This window comes from Mesoplodon mirus (assembly GCF_964341445.2).
Source record: "Mesoplodon mirus genome assembly, chromosome: 3".
NCBI lineage: Eukaryota > Metazoa > Chordata > Mammalia > Artiodactyla > Ziphiidae > Mesoplodon > Mesoplodon mirus.
Window position 1 is genome coordinate 179,720,144 of NC_138978.1, and position 17,089 is coordinate 179,737,232.

General features: G+C 42.9%; 1 long non-coding RNA gene across 1 annotated transcript in view; it reads right to left on the reverse strand.

The window, feature by feature from the left end:
- Positions 1 to 13,367: 13,367 nt before the first annotated feature.
- The window catches only part of LOC309800579, a 34,692-nt gene continuing 30,970 nt past the window's right edge, over positions 13,368 to 17,089 (reverse strand). The window contains exon 3 of the long non-coding RNA XR_014293481.1: positions 13,368 to 13,481. This is a non-coding gene — a long non-coding RNA (uncharacterized lncRNA). The remainder of the gene's footprint in view (positions 13,482 to 17,089) is intronic.

Consider the following 17,089-nt stretch of genomic DNA (forward strand, 5'->3'; position numbering starts at 1 on the left):
CCTGGTCAGCAGTCAAATGAAAATGTCCAATACCCTTCCATAGTTTAGGTAAGTCCTTTTTAAAAATTTTATTTTATTGAAGCATAGTTGATTTACAATGTTGTGTTAATTTCTACTGCACAACAAAGTGATTCAGTTATACATATATATACTTTTTCATATTCTTTTCCATTATGGTTTATCACAGGATATTGAATATAGGTCCCTGTGTAGGACCTTGTTATTTATCCATCCTATATATAATAGTTTGTATCTGCTAATCCCAAACTCCCAATCCATCGCTCCTCTACCTACCCTCCCCCTTGGCAACCACAAGCCTGTTCTCTATGTCTGTGAGTCTGTTCCTGTTCTGTAGATAAGTTCATTTGTGTCATAGTTTAGATTCCACATATAAACAATATCATATGGTATTTGTCTTTCTCTTTCTGACTTGCTTCACTTAGTATGATAATCTCTAGGTTCATCCATGTTGCTGCAATGGCATTACTTCATTCTTTTTTATGGCTGAGTAGTACTCCATTGTAGATATGTACCACTAGATAAGTCCTTTTAATCAGTCAAACATAAGGCACAAACCTACCCTTAATGTATTGAAAGACACCTGAAGTAACAAAGTAAATCATAAAGAAATTCTTTAGACTGAGATATTCAGTCTTCTGTTAATGTGAGTTGAGTGTGTCTTTAGCAGTTAGATGTTTCCCACTTAATCCTGGAATTGTGTTGCCCTATGTTGGAACATTATTGTTTCTTCCTGGGAGATATGGGTGTCTTTTTGACCCAGATTTGTTCACAGAGGACTGGGCTGTGCCAGGAGGGATGATGTGCTTGACTTTTCCTTTTTCTTACTCCAGAGGAATGACTATGAAAAGTGCCAGGACTGGGCTTAGCTCAGTGTTACCTGGGCTGTTGTAGTGAAGACCCTCAATGGTCTTATTTAAAGTTGAATAAACCCACATTTTAGAAATTGTTGATAAATATGCTGATTGTTTTGGGGAGCAATAGGGGCCAAATTGCACCATGTTCCTGAAGAAGATGATGTTTCCACTGTCACTCATCCTGGGGTGGGAAATGAGAAGGGAGGGAGGATTTTACGGTCATTCTTTCATCTGAAACTGGAATGGGGCCAGGTCTTTGGGCAGAGAAAGGCCTGGAAATTCTTATGGGGGTTGAGCTCCCACCTCCCCCCTTATCCCACCAAATGGAAATACCAAATGTGGGGAAATAGGCAGAGATATGAAGTCAAATAGAGGCCAGGGGACCATAGGAGTGTCTATGTTTACTAGCAGATGTGAGGTCACTTGGTCTCTCAGAGTCTTTGGTAACAGTTCTGTTAAATGCTATAAACCTGCTCTTAGCAGTGCATTGGGCAACTCGAACGGGGGTTCACACCTGAGTTGAAATTATATGGAGTGAGCAACAACAAGCCAATTAAAAGATGGCAAGTGGTAACCTGGAGGATGATTGATGGAAGAGTTAGATGTCCACCAGATTTGTGGAACACATTATCCTTCCTTGGGAATGCCCAGAAATTCCTTGACAGAAGGAAATCTGAAAAAATAAGGCATTCTCTCAAATCCACGAGATGTGGGCTTGGATTATTTATGTTAGAGCTTTAAAGAAAAATGCCATCTTGAAGGTAAGAGACCTTGGAGACATGGAGGTGGCACATTTAATAAATTCATACTTTTATTGAACTTCTACCATATGGCAGGCATGGTTTTTGAGCACATGAGATAGACAATTAAAGAAGATATAGTTCTTATGCTCCCCAGACTCTGGGGAGGAAAGTAGTCTGGTAATTCACCAATCATAGTTCATTGCAATGTGTTTTATATAAACACCTAGCATGGGATCTCAGATTACCTTGTCATGGTAAGGGAGGTAAAGTCTCTAAAATTAGGTCATACCCAACATCTAAGAGTAAGATTTCCTCATCTTCCCCATCCTTGTCCTCTCCAGCAGATTTTCTGCAGCGTTCACTTGGGCTGATACTGGCCATGGTGCAATGCAACCACATTAGTATTCTGGTCATACTCAGAGCTTCCCCTTCCCTGGCTGTGATCTATGGCTATCTGCAGCTTTGGTGTTGCACTCACAGATGCACTCACAAGGGCATCACGGGGCTGTAAGGGGACTTTCTACCCCCCAGAAGAGGATGTAGAGCAGACCCAGAAGTCTCCTTTGCCTTCGGGAGATCTTAGGGACAAGGGCCAGAGTTCAATAACAGTGAGACCTGTGGGCGATCCTGCAAAGACAACTTCCCTAATTTACAAAAGATAAAGCTGTCATTTATTGGGTCCCATTATGCAACAAATACTTTTCATATGCCATCTCATTTAATCTTCAGCAGCACTGCAACTCCATGAGATGGGTGAAAAAAGTGGAGACCAGAGAGTTTAACCAAATTGTTCAAGGTCACAGCACAAGTAATTAAAAGAGAATCAGAATTTAAATTTTTATTTTTCTGAACCAAAGCCTTAAGACAGCATTTCTCAACCAGAGCTGAATTTGTCCCTAGAAGACATTTGATAATGTCTGGAGACATGTTTGATTATTAAGACGGGGAGAATGCTAATGGCATCTAGTGGGTAGAAGTCAGGGATGCTGCTAAACATCCTACAATGCCCAGAACACTCCCCTGTTATGGGCTGAATTGTGTCTCCCCAAAAAATTATGTTGAAATTCTAATCATCAGTACCTCAGAATGTGACTTTATTTGGAAATAGGGTTGTCACATTTGTAATTAGTTAAGATGATGTCATACTGGAGTAGGTGGACCTCCTAATCCAATGTGACTGGTACCCTTATAAGAAAATGGCTATGTGGAAATACAGAGACACAGAGAGAACCACGGGAAGATGGAAGCATGTATTGGAGTGATGCATTTCTCCAGGCATCGACAAGCCAAGGAATGCCAAGGCTTGCCGGTTGTCAACAGAAGCTAGGAGAGAGCCATGGAATAGATTCTCCCTCATAGCTCTTATAAAGAACCAACCCTGCTGACACCTTGATTTTGGATTTCTGGCCTCCAGAACTATGATAGAATAAATCTCTGTTGCTTTAAGCCACCCAGTTTGTGGCAGTTTTTCTTATAGCAGCACTAGCAAACCAATACTCTCACAACAAAGAATTATTCAGTCCAAAATGTCAATATTGCCACCGCTGAGGAACCCTGACTTAAGAGAACACTATGCTTCCCTGCTTTTAACAAGTAACAAGAGTTCCTGACCCCTTCCTTCTCTTTACAGGGGCCATGAACATTCTAGGGCAGGTTGGGAGCACCTAGGCCTATACCCAGAACAGGGGCAGAGTAGGTTGTTTTAGAGAGTAAAAGCCTATCTCTTAAAATGTTTAACACAGTTAGTCCATCTGGAAACTTAATTAGCCTTGATCCATGTCAGGACTGAGTGGTCCTGGCTGGAGCTATGCTGATGCATTGTGATATTGTTTTCTTAGAGAAAGACACTGGGTCTCTTCCCAGCTTGGGCTGAAAATCTCTGGCTTTCAGTACTTAGCTGGGTGGTCTGAAGTTTCCTCTACAATGTTGCATTCTATTTTATTAGTCTCCATTTTCCTTACAAGGCTTAGGACTGTGTTTTAATCCAAACCAAGAGTGGTATTTCTTGAGAACTGGAAAAGAAAACATTCCCCCAGATTGTAACCAGAAAAACAGTGTGGTGGGAAGACCAATCTTCCTCAAAGCACATGAAACAAACCATCAGGGCAGTTTGCTGATTCATTATCTAGTAAAGTATTATTGCCACAAAATGTGTTGTCTCAGAGCCTAGATAGCCCATTCATCTCTTGGGTGTCAAACCCATTTCAGTAATGAGCCTGGCATTTGCTTTGGTTTCCTCATGTTCTGGTATAGTAAGTTGAATAATAAACTTAATATTTCTTGCTTGAGCTTAGCGGGGCCTACCTTGCTCTATGAGCATGAATATTTTAAATGACATTGTGTATCCAGGCAAAGACACAAAATGCAAAACACAGAACACCTGCCCCAAATGATAGGTATCTCGCGTGGACGTGGAAGCTAGTACCTCTCAAAACAGGTACAGAGACTCTAAAAATGGATTCTTTTTGTCTACTGAGGATACTTTGAGGTAGGTTCCTTATGGTTCTACAATGAGCTGTGACTCATGAGAAATAGAGCAATGGTCAATGAGAAGTGGACTTCCCAGATTCCTTAGAGAAAAGTGAAGATGACCTTGACCCTGTTAACATACACTGCATTGGGAGAGCTGTTTCAGCTGGCTTGCCCAGGGCAAGACGGTGCCTTCTGCTCATTTGTGCACCTTCTCCCCATCTTCCCAAGGCCTTGGTGTCTAGTAGGCACTCAGTGATGTTGATCATTGGCACTGAAACTGGTAGTGGGAAGACCTTGACATTTCCTTAGTTCATTCTGGGCCCATCTTCTAGCATCTCTATGCCTCAGTGTGTTTATTGGGAAAATAGGTGAGAATGGGACTCTAGGTAGATTTACAACATAGAGATGCTAAGGCGATGCCTTCTAGTATCATGATATGCCATTCCTTGACGTGGGCCATATTTTTTCTGATATATCATTTCAAGAAGCTTAACAACTTAATGCTTCCTGTAGGATTTTTATTTGCTTTTTCTTAGCTTTCATAATAGCAGGTTTTACATAGCAGGAAGCCTGAGATGAAAGCCTAGAGCCCTGGGTTTAAGGCCCAGCTCTGTCACTTAACCAGCTGTGTGACTGTGGGGAAGTCGCACAACTACTTTGGACTTTAGTTTGACCATCAGCCAAATGGGAACGGGATCTGTGTTGCTTATTTTCAAGGCTTCTGTGAGCAGCAACTTTGCTAATGCGTGTGAAAGGGGTTTGAAAATGGCATGGCAATATTTAAAGGTCAAGTATAATTATGAGTCAATTCGGATTCATTTTAAAATTTTCATGATTTAATGTGATCATTTCCCTAGTCAGTCCTGTTTTTTATGGAAGGTACAACAGAGCAGTTTCCTGTGCAGTCTGATTGTGGTTTGTTTTGTTTCGACTTTATTGTTACCTGCTTGCTCTTCAGAATCCAGTTCCAATTTTACAATCTTGAGATTGGTTCTTTCAGTGAACATGTTTAGCTCTCATTGTCATCAATTAAGATGAGGACAGTGATTTATAACATACACAGTTATCCGAGGCACAGCATTTAAAAGTGCCACATGTACTTCTCCATTTTAAGGTAAAACCTTGCATTTATGCCTGGGTTTAATTTATGGTTTAAAACCACTCTACTTGTTTACAGCATTTGGTGGCATTTTCATGGTTAAATCTGCAGCTGCTGTGGAGCAATGAGGAACACTCCTGAATGAGGGGGTTTCTAACCTGATGCTGAGAGTTTGGGTGCTTAAGAAAGTGCTGAGAGGTTTGGAGGGGTGGGCATTGCTGCAGCCTTGGTATGTGCAGTCTTGCTGCTAATCCAGATGATCACTGCAATACTGGTATTTGCATCTATAAGAACTACAAATGGATTTTCTTCTCCTTGTGAAAATACAGGACAGCAACATGGGGTTTTATTTCTCTCCTTTCCTATCCTAATTGAAATCGTCCATCTGTTTTCCTTTTGGAACCTCGTGGCCAACGGTCTCATCATAGTCATTAGGCTCTCCTGCCTTTCATCTACATCATCTTTTCTTTCCTCTGATCTTTCAAGGCGTGGGGTTGTGAGCCAGAATGGACAGGGGCAGCCACCTTTTGAGGCCCTCTGTGACCCTGGGGTGTGAGCCTGGAGCAGGGTGACGAGAGGAAGCAAGGTTGTGGCAATGTGGCTGCTGTGCCTTGTGGGCAGTGATGAGTGGATCCCCTAGCCAGGTCTCCCTCAGAGGGCAGCTGGGGGGCCCCTTTTGAAATTCTGACTGACATGGTCTTCAGCCCACCCATAGGCCAGTGGGAGGCATTGAGTAATTGACATGGGGCCATGTCATCCACACTGGGATTTGGGATTCCCGAATTCCTTATCCTATGACTTTCCTAGAATTTATTTCCCAAACTTAAGAGTCTAGATCATTCACTGACCCATGCTTTTCTACAGGTACAGACATTTCGGTTGATTTGAACAAGTGATTCATTGACTGAAATATGTACTGGAAAATGCATAGGTGCTACAAGATATTCAGAAATACAAACACAGATTTGCTTTATGCTTTCACATGAAAAACTTCTTTCACGTAAATTATCCCCACAACCTTGTGAGTTAGGGAGGGTGTGGATTATAATGTCCTTTTACAGTCAAGAAATTAGAGGCTCGGAGGTGATGAGCACAGATCACATCACTAGTAAACAAAGGAACTAAATCTCTACTTTACGTCTTTTGTTTCATCGTGCTTTCTTTTATGCCACAGGATCTTGGAATTGTTGAACCATAGGAAAGAAGGGAGAGGGTAAAGCAGACAGAAGCTAGCAGTTTTCATTCCAGTTATGCTTGAGTCGAATTATATAATTGGGTATGCTAGAGGCCAAGAGTTTTGTTTCATGTTATATTAGGAATTCCTCTTTTTTATCCTTTTTGGAATAGTGGCATTCAACTTTTTTTTTTTTTTTTAAGATTGAAGACTTTCCCCTTTGGCCAAATGAAATCTGGTATAAAATCCCAACATATAACACTAAATTGAATGGCTGTAATTGAAGCAAGTGTGAAAACTTGCCTGTTCCACCTCCTCTTGCCCCTCAAAGTGGCCTGGAAATACCTTTGAAAGCTTGAAGAAGTGAGGATGGAGTCTTCAGATCAGAAGGGCTTTATTCTCTCTCTCTCTTTCCTTCCTTACTCTTTTAGTTTTGTCACTTGTTTATGCTTTAGCTGTCTTCTCAAAAAAATTACCTAAAGACCTCATGGCATTCTCCCATCTTGCCATTTGGCATGTGTGAAGAGTCTTCTTTCATTATCCCAAACAAAGCAGAAGTAGAAAGGCTAACCTTTGCGTTACTCAACTGTTCTTTGTTTCTCTCATGGCCAGAAAAGAGAGGGCACAGCTTGTGGGCCAAGGGCACCCCCATTCTCAGACAGCAGGTCAACCAGCAAAGCCCTTGAAGCTATTCTGAACACTCAGCATCTCTCTGGGCATCAAATTCTCCTGAGTCAGTTGATGCCCTGACAAAGCACTGAACCATGGTCCAAGGTTCTCCAACTGTATATGGGCTATGGGTGTGTTCAACTTCTTCTTGCCACCATCCACAGTGGGAAAGTCTAAGTCCTAAGTGCCCGATGCTAAATGACTAGAAATAGCCTCTCTCTGCATAATTATACCATTTCCTGAAAGTCTTTGTAGGCCCTATGAGGGCAAGGAATCCCAGTAAGTCTCTGTATTCAAGGGTCATTACCCTACCTTGAACCAGGTGGTTTTCTGTGGAATTGAGAAGGAACCTCACACCTTATTGGCCTTTAGGTAGGCATTTGGGCTACCTACCTCTTCTCAGAATGGAACTTCTCAGTAAAGCAATCATTGATATAGAGATATTCTTGCAAACTATTGCTTGTATGACTTTTGTGGTATCTCCACAGGTTTCAACATATCTTGATAGAGGGCCGCAAATCCAGCCTTCTCCTTCTACAGGGAAAGTACATGGACTTGAACACTATCTTCACCCCCTTTCTTGGTTGGGTATGGATTGGATCTGTTGAGACAAATTGACCAGTCCCTTTCAACTAGACCCTAGGCACCTTATGAAATTCTGTCATATTTCTCACCCCTGGAGTGTATGCTTAAACAGGTAGGAGCAAAGCTCTGCTCTGGGAGGAGGTGGATGGCTCCATTTGGGTCTTCTGAACCATGTGTTCCAATTCAGTTTTACCCAAGAAGTCTGTATTATGGGGCTCTTAGGCACTGTCACAGTTATAAACAGAACTGTGTTTTGTTCTCCACTGAGCTGTCGGTTCCTTCTGAGTATTCTCTTTCTGTTGAGAATTCTAGGGGGAAAGGATGAGAAGTGTGATTCAGCCATGAAAAATCGACCTCAAACCCTAACACTGCAAATAACCGAAGTGGATTCTAAAATTCCACACCCTCTGGGAAGCATTCTCTTTGTTGTTAGATTTTGGAGTTCAGATCACCTTCAATTATTCACTTTCAATTACTTTTTATTATTGCAAGGAATGACCACAGGTAGCCAGGGTGGTGTGTTTCCAACTATCTCAGTATCCCCCAAGCTATCTCTCTGACACTGGACAATTAAATTTTCCCATCCCAAGTTTCTTAAGGCCATGTGGTAAACTCCCAGCCATCAGACCCACCTTCCACTATTCTTTGTCTCACTAGGTTTAGAGGCCACAAGTATTTACTGAATGCTCACCTTGACCAAGTTTATGAATAAAAGAGAAACATCGAGGTGAAATGACCTAGAAACCTCAACCAGTGTGGACAGGTAATCAAGAGTTGTTTTTTCTTTGATGGATCTAAGTCATCCTTCTTTGAAAAATCTCATGAGCACTCTTTGCTCCAGCAGTAAATACAATAAAATAGTGACATTGAAATCTCCCTAAACCAGGGTAAGAGAAGCAGGTATGGCCATTGCTGGGTCAAAATTATGCTGTCAGGATGAATTCATGGGGTAGAATGACAGGGGAGGGGAGATACTGTGAACTCCCTCCAATCTTTAATTTCTGAACTCTCTCAACCTCTAAAGGAATCCTCCAGGAGGAACTCCCCCAGGTCTCTAATTAGTAGGGGCAGCTTTCCCCTGGTTGTGAAGTAGCGAGCTGTCTGTGGTTCCTCCTTCTGAAGTCCCGTACCCCCTCAGTATTGTCACCCTCTTCCCCTCTCATGAGGTTCCCAGAGACACCTTCTTCTCTCCTTTCCCATCTGTCTGAAGAGGCTCCCATATCAATCATTTACCCAAATGATGAGTTGCCTCTCCCAGGGACAACTGCATTTTGATTTTTGTCCTAATTGCGGATTGATTAACCTTGTGTCCTGTTAAAGAAGTTCTGTTTCCTGTAAGTGAACTTATTATTTTGGGGAGATGGAGCATACTTTCTTGGAGTCCCCCACATTACAACAGTATGTCATTGGTTGGGGGGAAAAAAGCATCTCCCCTAACTCCTCCTTACTCCACCCACAAGGATGATCTGCTCATCACTGACCTTTCCCCACAGCATCTTCAAATCCACCCTGAACTTCTGGACCCCAGAGCAGTCCTTGGCTTCACACTCCCTAAGGCTGTGTGTGCTTCATCAGGAAATCCCTGATGCCAGTCCCATAGCAGCCCCAAGTGGCTTTTAGAATACCCGCATTGCTATAGGAGCAGCCCAGAAGTTCTTGGGTAGGCACTAACTGATGTGAACTCACATCTGTCTTTCCTTCCTCGGGGCTTTGTGGCCATAATGGCTCCCTTGTGGAATCCTGCCAGCTGCCTCTGCCTGTGGGAAGCAGCTGTGAGATCCCTGACCAAATTAAATTCCCAGGAGACCAGATTTATAGGCAAGAGAAAAGCAAGTCAGAGCTGCTTAGCTCTGTGTGAATTGTCCCCCAGGCCATGTTTCTGTGACCTGAATTGGAGGCAGGCATGTGCTGGGTGGGGTTACCAAATGGGTACTCTACTTTAGCTGATGGATGAGTGATACTTAGGTAGGTAGTGACTCATTTTTGGATTCATCCAGATGAGGCAGCCCCAGATAAATGGAAAGATTGGTCATTACTGTGATTCTAATAGTGAATGCATCACCGAAACTCTAATTCCGTCAGCCCTCTAAGCTACTGACTGCAGCTGGGCTAATGCATTGCCTCCGAGGAGCATCTATTGATGTGCTGCAGAGGAATTAACTTTGACGTAATGGAATTTTGTTTTCACCACTGCCCATAAAAACAACTGCCTTGAGCAAATGAAAATGTGTGTGGCAATTTGTGTGCTTCCAGTAATGACTGCGGCTGGACAGAGGGTTCTTACTGAAGGAAATGGCATCCCCGCAGACCAGGGCTGGCTGATGAATCATTAATGCAAAGAAATGCTACCAAGATGCTGGCTTTAGCGAGATAAGAGAGAATGATCATGCAGGCTGGAGGGTAGGGGAGGTGCCTGGAAAGGTGTGTTTCAGTCATGGGCAAGATGCCAAGGAGTCTGGCTGGTGCCAAAGACTTAGAATCCTTTCAGGGGAGAATGACCAGGGTCATTGGCCCTGGAGACGAAAGAGGAGAGGCTTACGCAGAATCTTCTCTCCTGCTGCTTCTTCTTGGAGACCTTGACCATCCCTCTTAGGACAAGGCATGATGCTTTCCCTCAACACCCCTGCTCCTTTGCCTTGTGCATCCCCCCATCTGACACTTCTTCTTTCGAGATTAACTGTCTTGTCTCTATTTCCCTGCAACCCCATCCACCATTTCCCTGATTCTCTGCTAACAAAATCCTTATGACCACTGCCAGTTTGATCATTACTACCTATCTGTCTCTGGGTAACAGAATGTTCCCTGGAGAGTCCCATGTGGGACCCCAGATTCTAATCTACTCGCCCCCACCCTCAGTGTTGTTCAGGTAAGGCTCTCAAAGGATTTCTGTACATGGCCTGACCTGGAACTTGGTATCGTAATAAAATTCTGTGGTTATCTTTTGAGATTCTATCTGTCTCACCCCTGGCATAGTCAACTGTTCAGAGAAGGAATCTGGGTTACTTCTGAATATATTTTACAAGGTCATGATGCTCTGTGCCAGGGTCAGAGTAATTCTAACCTCCAGAGGTGGGGCCTTTGGTCCCTGTACCCACAGACAGGGACCAACAGCTGAACTAGGACTCAGTGAAGGGCTAAGGTCCTGGGAGAGCCTGTGTCCTCAGTTATACTCTTCCCTGAGCTGTGATGAGTCTTGGGTAGGCTCACTTCTTCTGCCCCACATTGGCAGCTTAATGGAAGTGCCCTTCACTGGGAAGAGAATAGAGTGGCTGATTAAGAGAATGGGCTTTGGTGTCAGACTGAACTGGATTGAACCCTAGGTTGGACACCTATTTGCTGTGTGGTCTTGGGTAAGTTGCTTAACCTCTCTGTGGCAGATTAAAGATGGCTGGAAATTCTTTCACACTCTCCTATCAAAAGATGGGGTCTGTTTCCCATCTTGAATCAGGACTGGTCTCAGCCTGCTTTGACCAACAGGGTACATCCAAAGTGATGCTAAGCCATTCTAGGACTAGCCTTCAAGAGGATTAGCAGCTTCTGCCTTGGTCTTTGGGGCCCTGAGTTGCCATGGAAGAAGTATGAATACCTGCTGGAGACAGAGTTCATGTGGAAGAGACCTGTGAGTGTAGAAGCCATGTTGGACGTCTGGCCCAGTCAAACCACCAGATGAACTGTGGCCCCAACTGACATCTGACTGCAACTGCATGAGAAACCCCAGAGAGAACTGCCCAGCTAAGCCCCCATCAACTTACATGACCGTGAGAGATAAGAATCAATTGTAATTTTAAGCCACTATGTTTTGGGGTGGTTGCTTGTGCAACAACCGTAACCCTCTTGCTTTCTATCTTGTCATCAATAAAACTGAGGTAGTGATAGGACCTCCCTCACAGAATGAATGTGAGGATTCAATAAGAGGCGATGCAGGGAAGTACTTAGCTGTGCTTGATACATATTTATTAATTGGGCTGCATATGACAGACATTCAAAAATAATGTTGATTTTGAGTACCGTGAGGTTGAACCCCGATACATTGGATTCTGGGATAAGGGTTAAAGATCTGTGAAGTCAGAGGGCTTGGATCATGTCTGAGTTGATGGCATAGGAAATGGACTTTGGAGGACTGGGCAGGCTTAGGTGGTCAGAGCAGGAGCAGAGGGGGTGGGGCTTCAGGTTGCCTTGAAGAGCAAGGGCCAGTTAAGCAGAGTGGTTTAATGACTGGTGGCCCTGATGTATCTAAGAACATACAAAACAAGAGGCCAGTTTTCATTTCATCAGTGCTTCCTGGACAGTACCTTGAGGAGGAAAAATGAGTCAGAGCGTGGGTATTCAATAAAATTGTTATTAACCATCTTATTCAATACTGGTAGTGTACATTCTCTGATATAAAGAAGAATGTGATCCAGAGTACCTTACTGGTTACTTTAAGATGTGGTCTCTGGCGCTGTTCACATTACAGGGGTGCTATCGGTGTTTGTTAGGTATCTGGGGCTTCTCTGGTAAGAACCACCTACAACTGGGGCCGAGTTAAAAGTGCATTAGAAAAAAAAAAGTGCATTAGGCAGGCCTGTACAATGCAATGCATTTGTTCTCAGTCCATTTGTTTCAGGTTTAAAGTAGTTTTGGTTCTTCCTTCCATATGAATATGAGTTTTAGATGTAACAGGAGGAAGAGAATGGCATTTGCAGTGTGCTCTTGTGATCTTAAGTCTTATTTGAAAGAACCATGGAAACTTATTTTTCTCATACTCATTGCAGTACTCTCACAAACTCCAGCCCATCTGCCTGCCCTCATGAGAAGATTAAAGACCTATTAATGCCACTTGTATCGTTTCTAAGCCGTAGGCGACAGGAGAGCTAAATATTCCCAGTTGATGTGATGGTTCTCAAGGCACGGGGACCAAATGGCTGCAGTGACCTTGCTTTTTTTTCAATTAAATGGACCAGAGATAAAATCTATATTGTTTCTGAAGTGTTGCGATCCGCAGAAAGAGGATGAGAGATTTTTTTGCCTGCGCCACTGGGAGAAACAAATGAAGCACAGTGGGAATTCAGATGTGTCCTCTCCAAGTCTCATTTTTCACTCAACCTCTTCAATGCCCTTATTTGATAGCAAGGCTTCGTTTGGGGAGCTGGCAGTACAAGCGCAGGGCTAGTGATTCATGGGCTTATTTGCTTGTGGATAGTATCGTTAGCAAGTAGTCTATTGAATAACAATTACCCATATGACACTGTGGTGGGTGCTAGAGGGGTTATAAAGAGGCATAAGGTGTTCCTGCCTTCAAAGATTGCCAAATCTTCTTTGGCAGCAACACATCTGTGCATTGAAAGAGATTGGTACTTGAGAGCACATACTAAGTGCGGGAGGACTGAGTTGCCTCTCACCTCTGCTTCTCTAGGATTCCAGGGGCTAGAGAAATCATTAAAGCAACACTAGTTAAATGGGAAAGGAGCTACTCATTTATTACTCTGGGTAATAACCCCAAGCATTGCTTCTGGTGAGTTGTGTTGGGGAATATGAATTCGATCTGAGGTCATGGTGGGGATTCATTTCTCCCACCCCCAATATGACTGGACCTATACAAGCGATTCTAAATGCTCTTACCAACAAGCTGAATGACTCACATGTGTATACTGCATGGGGACAGGAAATGGAGAAGAAACTGTCACTGACCACAGGAGTCGAAACACAACAATGGCAGCATCAACAATGGGCCTGGTTCCTGATTCTGAGGCCCAGTTAACATGCTTCCTCGTAAAACATGGGCCGTTGAGTGTCAGGCTTCAGTCAGTCAGATTGTAACTCTTCTTTTTCAGAGGAGCCATTCGAGATGGAGTTCGGAATTGCTTCTTCTAACAATCCTCCACCTAGGGAGAGAGCTCTTGAGGAGAAATCCCTTAGAAATACGAGAAGATGGGGAGAAATAGTTCTCCAATAATGTGTCAAATGTGTTATCCGTGATAGTTGGGCAAGAAAGCTCTGGGCTGTCACAGGGGTGAAGATACCCTGGGGAGGTCTTGTGGTAAGGTTGGTTTTGAGATGACTTGAAGGTGAGGGCAGGGGCCACAGGCCTTGCAGGTGGTGGGTGAGGACAAACAATGAAATGGTGTGTGAAGCAGTGAGGAGAGCATTGCAGCTGGAGGATAGAGCAAGAAGTCATGGAGACCAAGCGGATGTGTTTGGATTTGCTACTCGATATTTACCCTCCAGTATTTGATGGAGCTCCTGGGAATAGGTTACTTGTAGAAATTGCAGAACCTCTGGGACCCTACCATCACGAAGATAGAAGGGACCTAGCAGGGAGGGCAACTCCCATGAGCAAATATGGCCACACTATTGTAAAGTTCCCCTTCTATGGCTTACAATAAGGCAAAACCTTTTTTTTTTTTGGAAATAGAAAGAACTTTCCAGCAAGACGAACCCTGTATGGTTTTCTCATATGATTGATTTACTGCAGAAATCTTCCCTTTTATGCCTCTCATAAGAGGCTGGGTGGTTATCCAGCCTCTGCTTGAACTGTTGGAGAACTCTCACTACTTTTATAGGCATCTTTGTTCCATTTCTCCTTTTACAGAACACTCCTCTGGTCCTGAAATTTTTCTTCCTATAATTTCCAAATACTGGTCCAAAAATCATACAGAAAACGTCTATTTCCATAATGCATTTCCGCTCTTCAAATACTTTAGGATGCCGCTTCTTAGACACCTGTTTGCTGTGGTCCACACCCTCAGTTCCATGCATCTCAAATTTTGTTAACACCATCTTAGCTTTTCATCGTTTCCCCTGGGAACCATGACCTTCAGCAGTTATTCAATCTCATGAGGACCTCCAGCAAATTAATCTTACTCTCTTTTCACTGACCCTCACCCTTTTGACACCCTCTCTTCACTTCTTACCCAGCTGAAGCTATGATCATTCCTTATAATCACTCATTTATATGTACCTTCTGTTCCCTTGCCCCTCTGCCATTTTATGGTTTTATTAAAACTACAGCCTTGGTTAGATCTCTCTCTCCATCTGTTCTGTCACCACACCTGGAGAGGTGAATGTTCCTGGAGAAAATCACAACCTTGATGCCTGGTTTGACTTTATATTCATGACCATGAGCTTCAAATGAGACCTTAATGCTACCCAGCATCATTTTCATAGTATATCACCCTGGTCCATTTACTCTCCCATGTTCCTAGAGGGCCATTTCACCATTTCAAACCTCCCACAAATCCTCCTCTAGCCTCACTCTCACCTGCTGACCTTGACTCCTGCTTTACTAAGAAACTGAAGCACTTAGAAGAGAATGTTGGCAGGTTTTTTCCTCCACATTCTACCTGCCTGCCGGCATCTGCATTCATACCTCTGCCTTCCCACTGCCTGGTTGCTTTAAGTGATCCTATCTGAAGCTGACTGCACCCTATCCTCTCTCACTATTCAAGATCATCGCTTCAGCAGTTATCCTCTTCTTCTCTATAATCTTCCCCTCCTCTGCTGGATGCAAACAGACTGTTATTTCTCCCATAAAAAAAAAAAATCTCCTCTCCATCCCACTTCTCCTAACAACTACTTCCCTAATTCTTGCTCCCCATTGCAAGACACTTTTCTAAGGAATTCAAAATCAAATTCAGAGTCTAAACTCACCATCTCCAATTCCTCTTCTCACATTTTTTAAAACTCGCTCAAACCAGGCTTTTGCCAGTATCTCCTCCCAGCAACCCTATGTTGTTAAGTTCAGTGGTCAATGATCAGACCTTATCTTACTTGACAATCAGGAGCATTTGACACTGTTGATTATTTTCTTCTTCCCCCCACCCAGCTTTATAGAGGTATAATTGACATACAACACTGTTCAAGTTTAAGGTTTATAACGTATTGATTTGATACATTTATATATTGCAAAATGATTGCCAACATAGCATTAGCTAACACCGTCATTCCATCATGTAATTACCATTTCTTCTGTGTGGTGAGAACATTTAAGCCTTAACTCTTACAATATTCAAGTATATAATACAGTATTATTAGCTATAATCACCGTGCTGTACATTAGATCCCCAGAATTTGTTAATCTGTAACTGGAAGATTTTTGTTTTTTGTTTTTTGCAGTACGCGGGCTTCTCACTGCTGTGGCCTCTCCCATTGCGGAGCACAGGCTCCAGATGCGCAGGCTTAGCGGCCATGGCTCACGGGCCCAGCCGCTCTGTGGCATGTGGGATCTTCCTGGATCAGGGCATGAACCCGTGTCCCCTGCATCCGCAGGCGGACTCTCAACCACTGCGCCACCAGGGAAGCCCCGGAAGTTTGTATTTTTTGACTAATATCTCCCCGTTTCCTCCACCACCCAGCCCCTAGTAACCACTACTCTACTCTGTTTCTATGAGTTTGGCTTTTTCAGATTCCACATACAAGTGATGTCATACATATTTGTCTTTCTCTGTCTGACTTATTTCACTTAGCATAATGCCCCCATGGTGCATTCAAGTTGTTGCAAACATCAGAATTTTCTTCTTTCTCATGGCCGGATAATATTCATTATCTATCTATCTATCTATCTTCTTTTATATGCTGATGGACACTTAGGTTGTTTCCATATCTTGGCTATTGTGAATAATATTGCATGAACATGGGAGTAAAGATATCTCTATGAGATCCTAATTTTAATTCCTTTGGAATATATACCCTGAAGTGGGATTGGTGGCTCATACAGTAGTTCTATTTTTAATATTTTGAGAATACTCTATACTGTTTTTCATAGTGGTTGCACCAATTTACATTCCCACCAACAGTGCACAAGGGTTCCTTTTTCTCTACACCTTTGCCAACACTTATTATTTCTTGCCTTTTTGATGATAACCAATCTAACAGATGTGAGGTGATATCTTATTGTGGTTTTGATATAAATGTCCCTGATAACTAGCTATGTGGAGCGCCTGTTCATACATCTGTTGGCCATCTGTATGTCTTCTTTGGAAAAATGTCTGTTCAGGTCCTCTGCCCATTTTTTAATCAGGTTGTTTGTGTTTTTGGTATTGAGTTGTATGAGTCCTTTATATATCTTGGATATTAAGTCTTTATCAGATATATGATTTGCAAATATTTTCTCCCATTTGATAGGTTGCCTTTTCATTCTGTTGATTGTTTCTTTTGCTGTGCAGAAACTTTTTAGTTTGACGTTGTTCTACTTGCTTATTTTTGCTTTTGTTGCCTTTGCTTTTGGTGTCAAATCCAAGATATTTTGTCCTTTATACAAGGAGGGAGGACCGCAAGGGGGCTTTTCCTTGTTACGGCCAGTTGCTTGTTTCCTGCTTTTAGATGTGTGAGGATGTGATGCTTGGCTCTATGACAACCATCTTATGAAGTTGAGGGAAACTCAAAAAATCACAGATATCCCAACCCAGTGTCTGTGTGTGGAGCTTATGAGCCAATCCTGGCATTACCCACCTGCAGACTTCTTGTGATAAATAATAAATATCCTTAGGTTTAA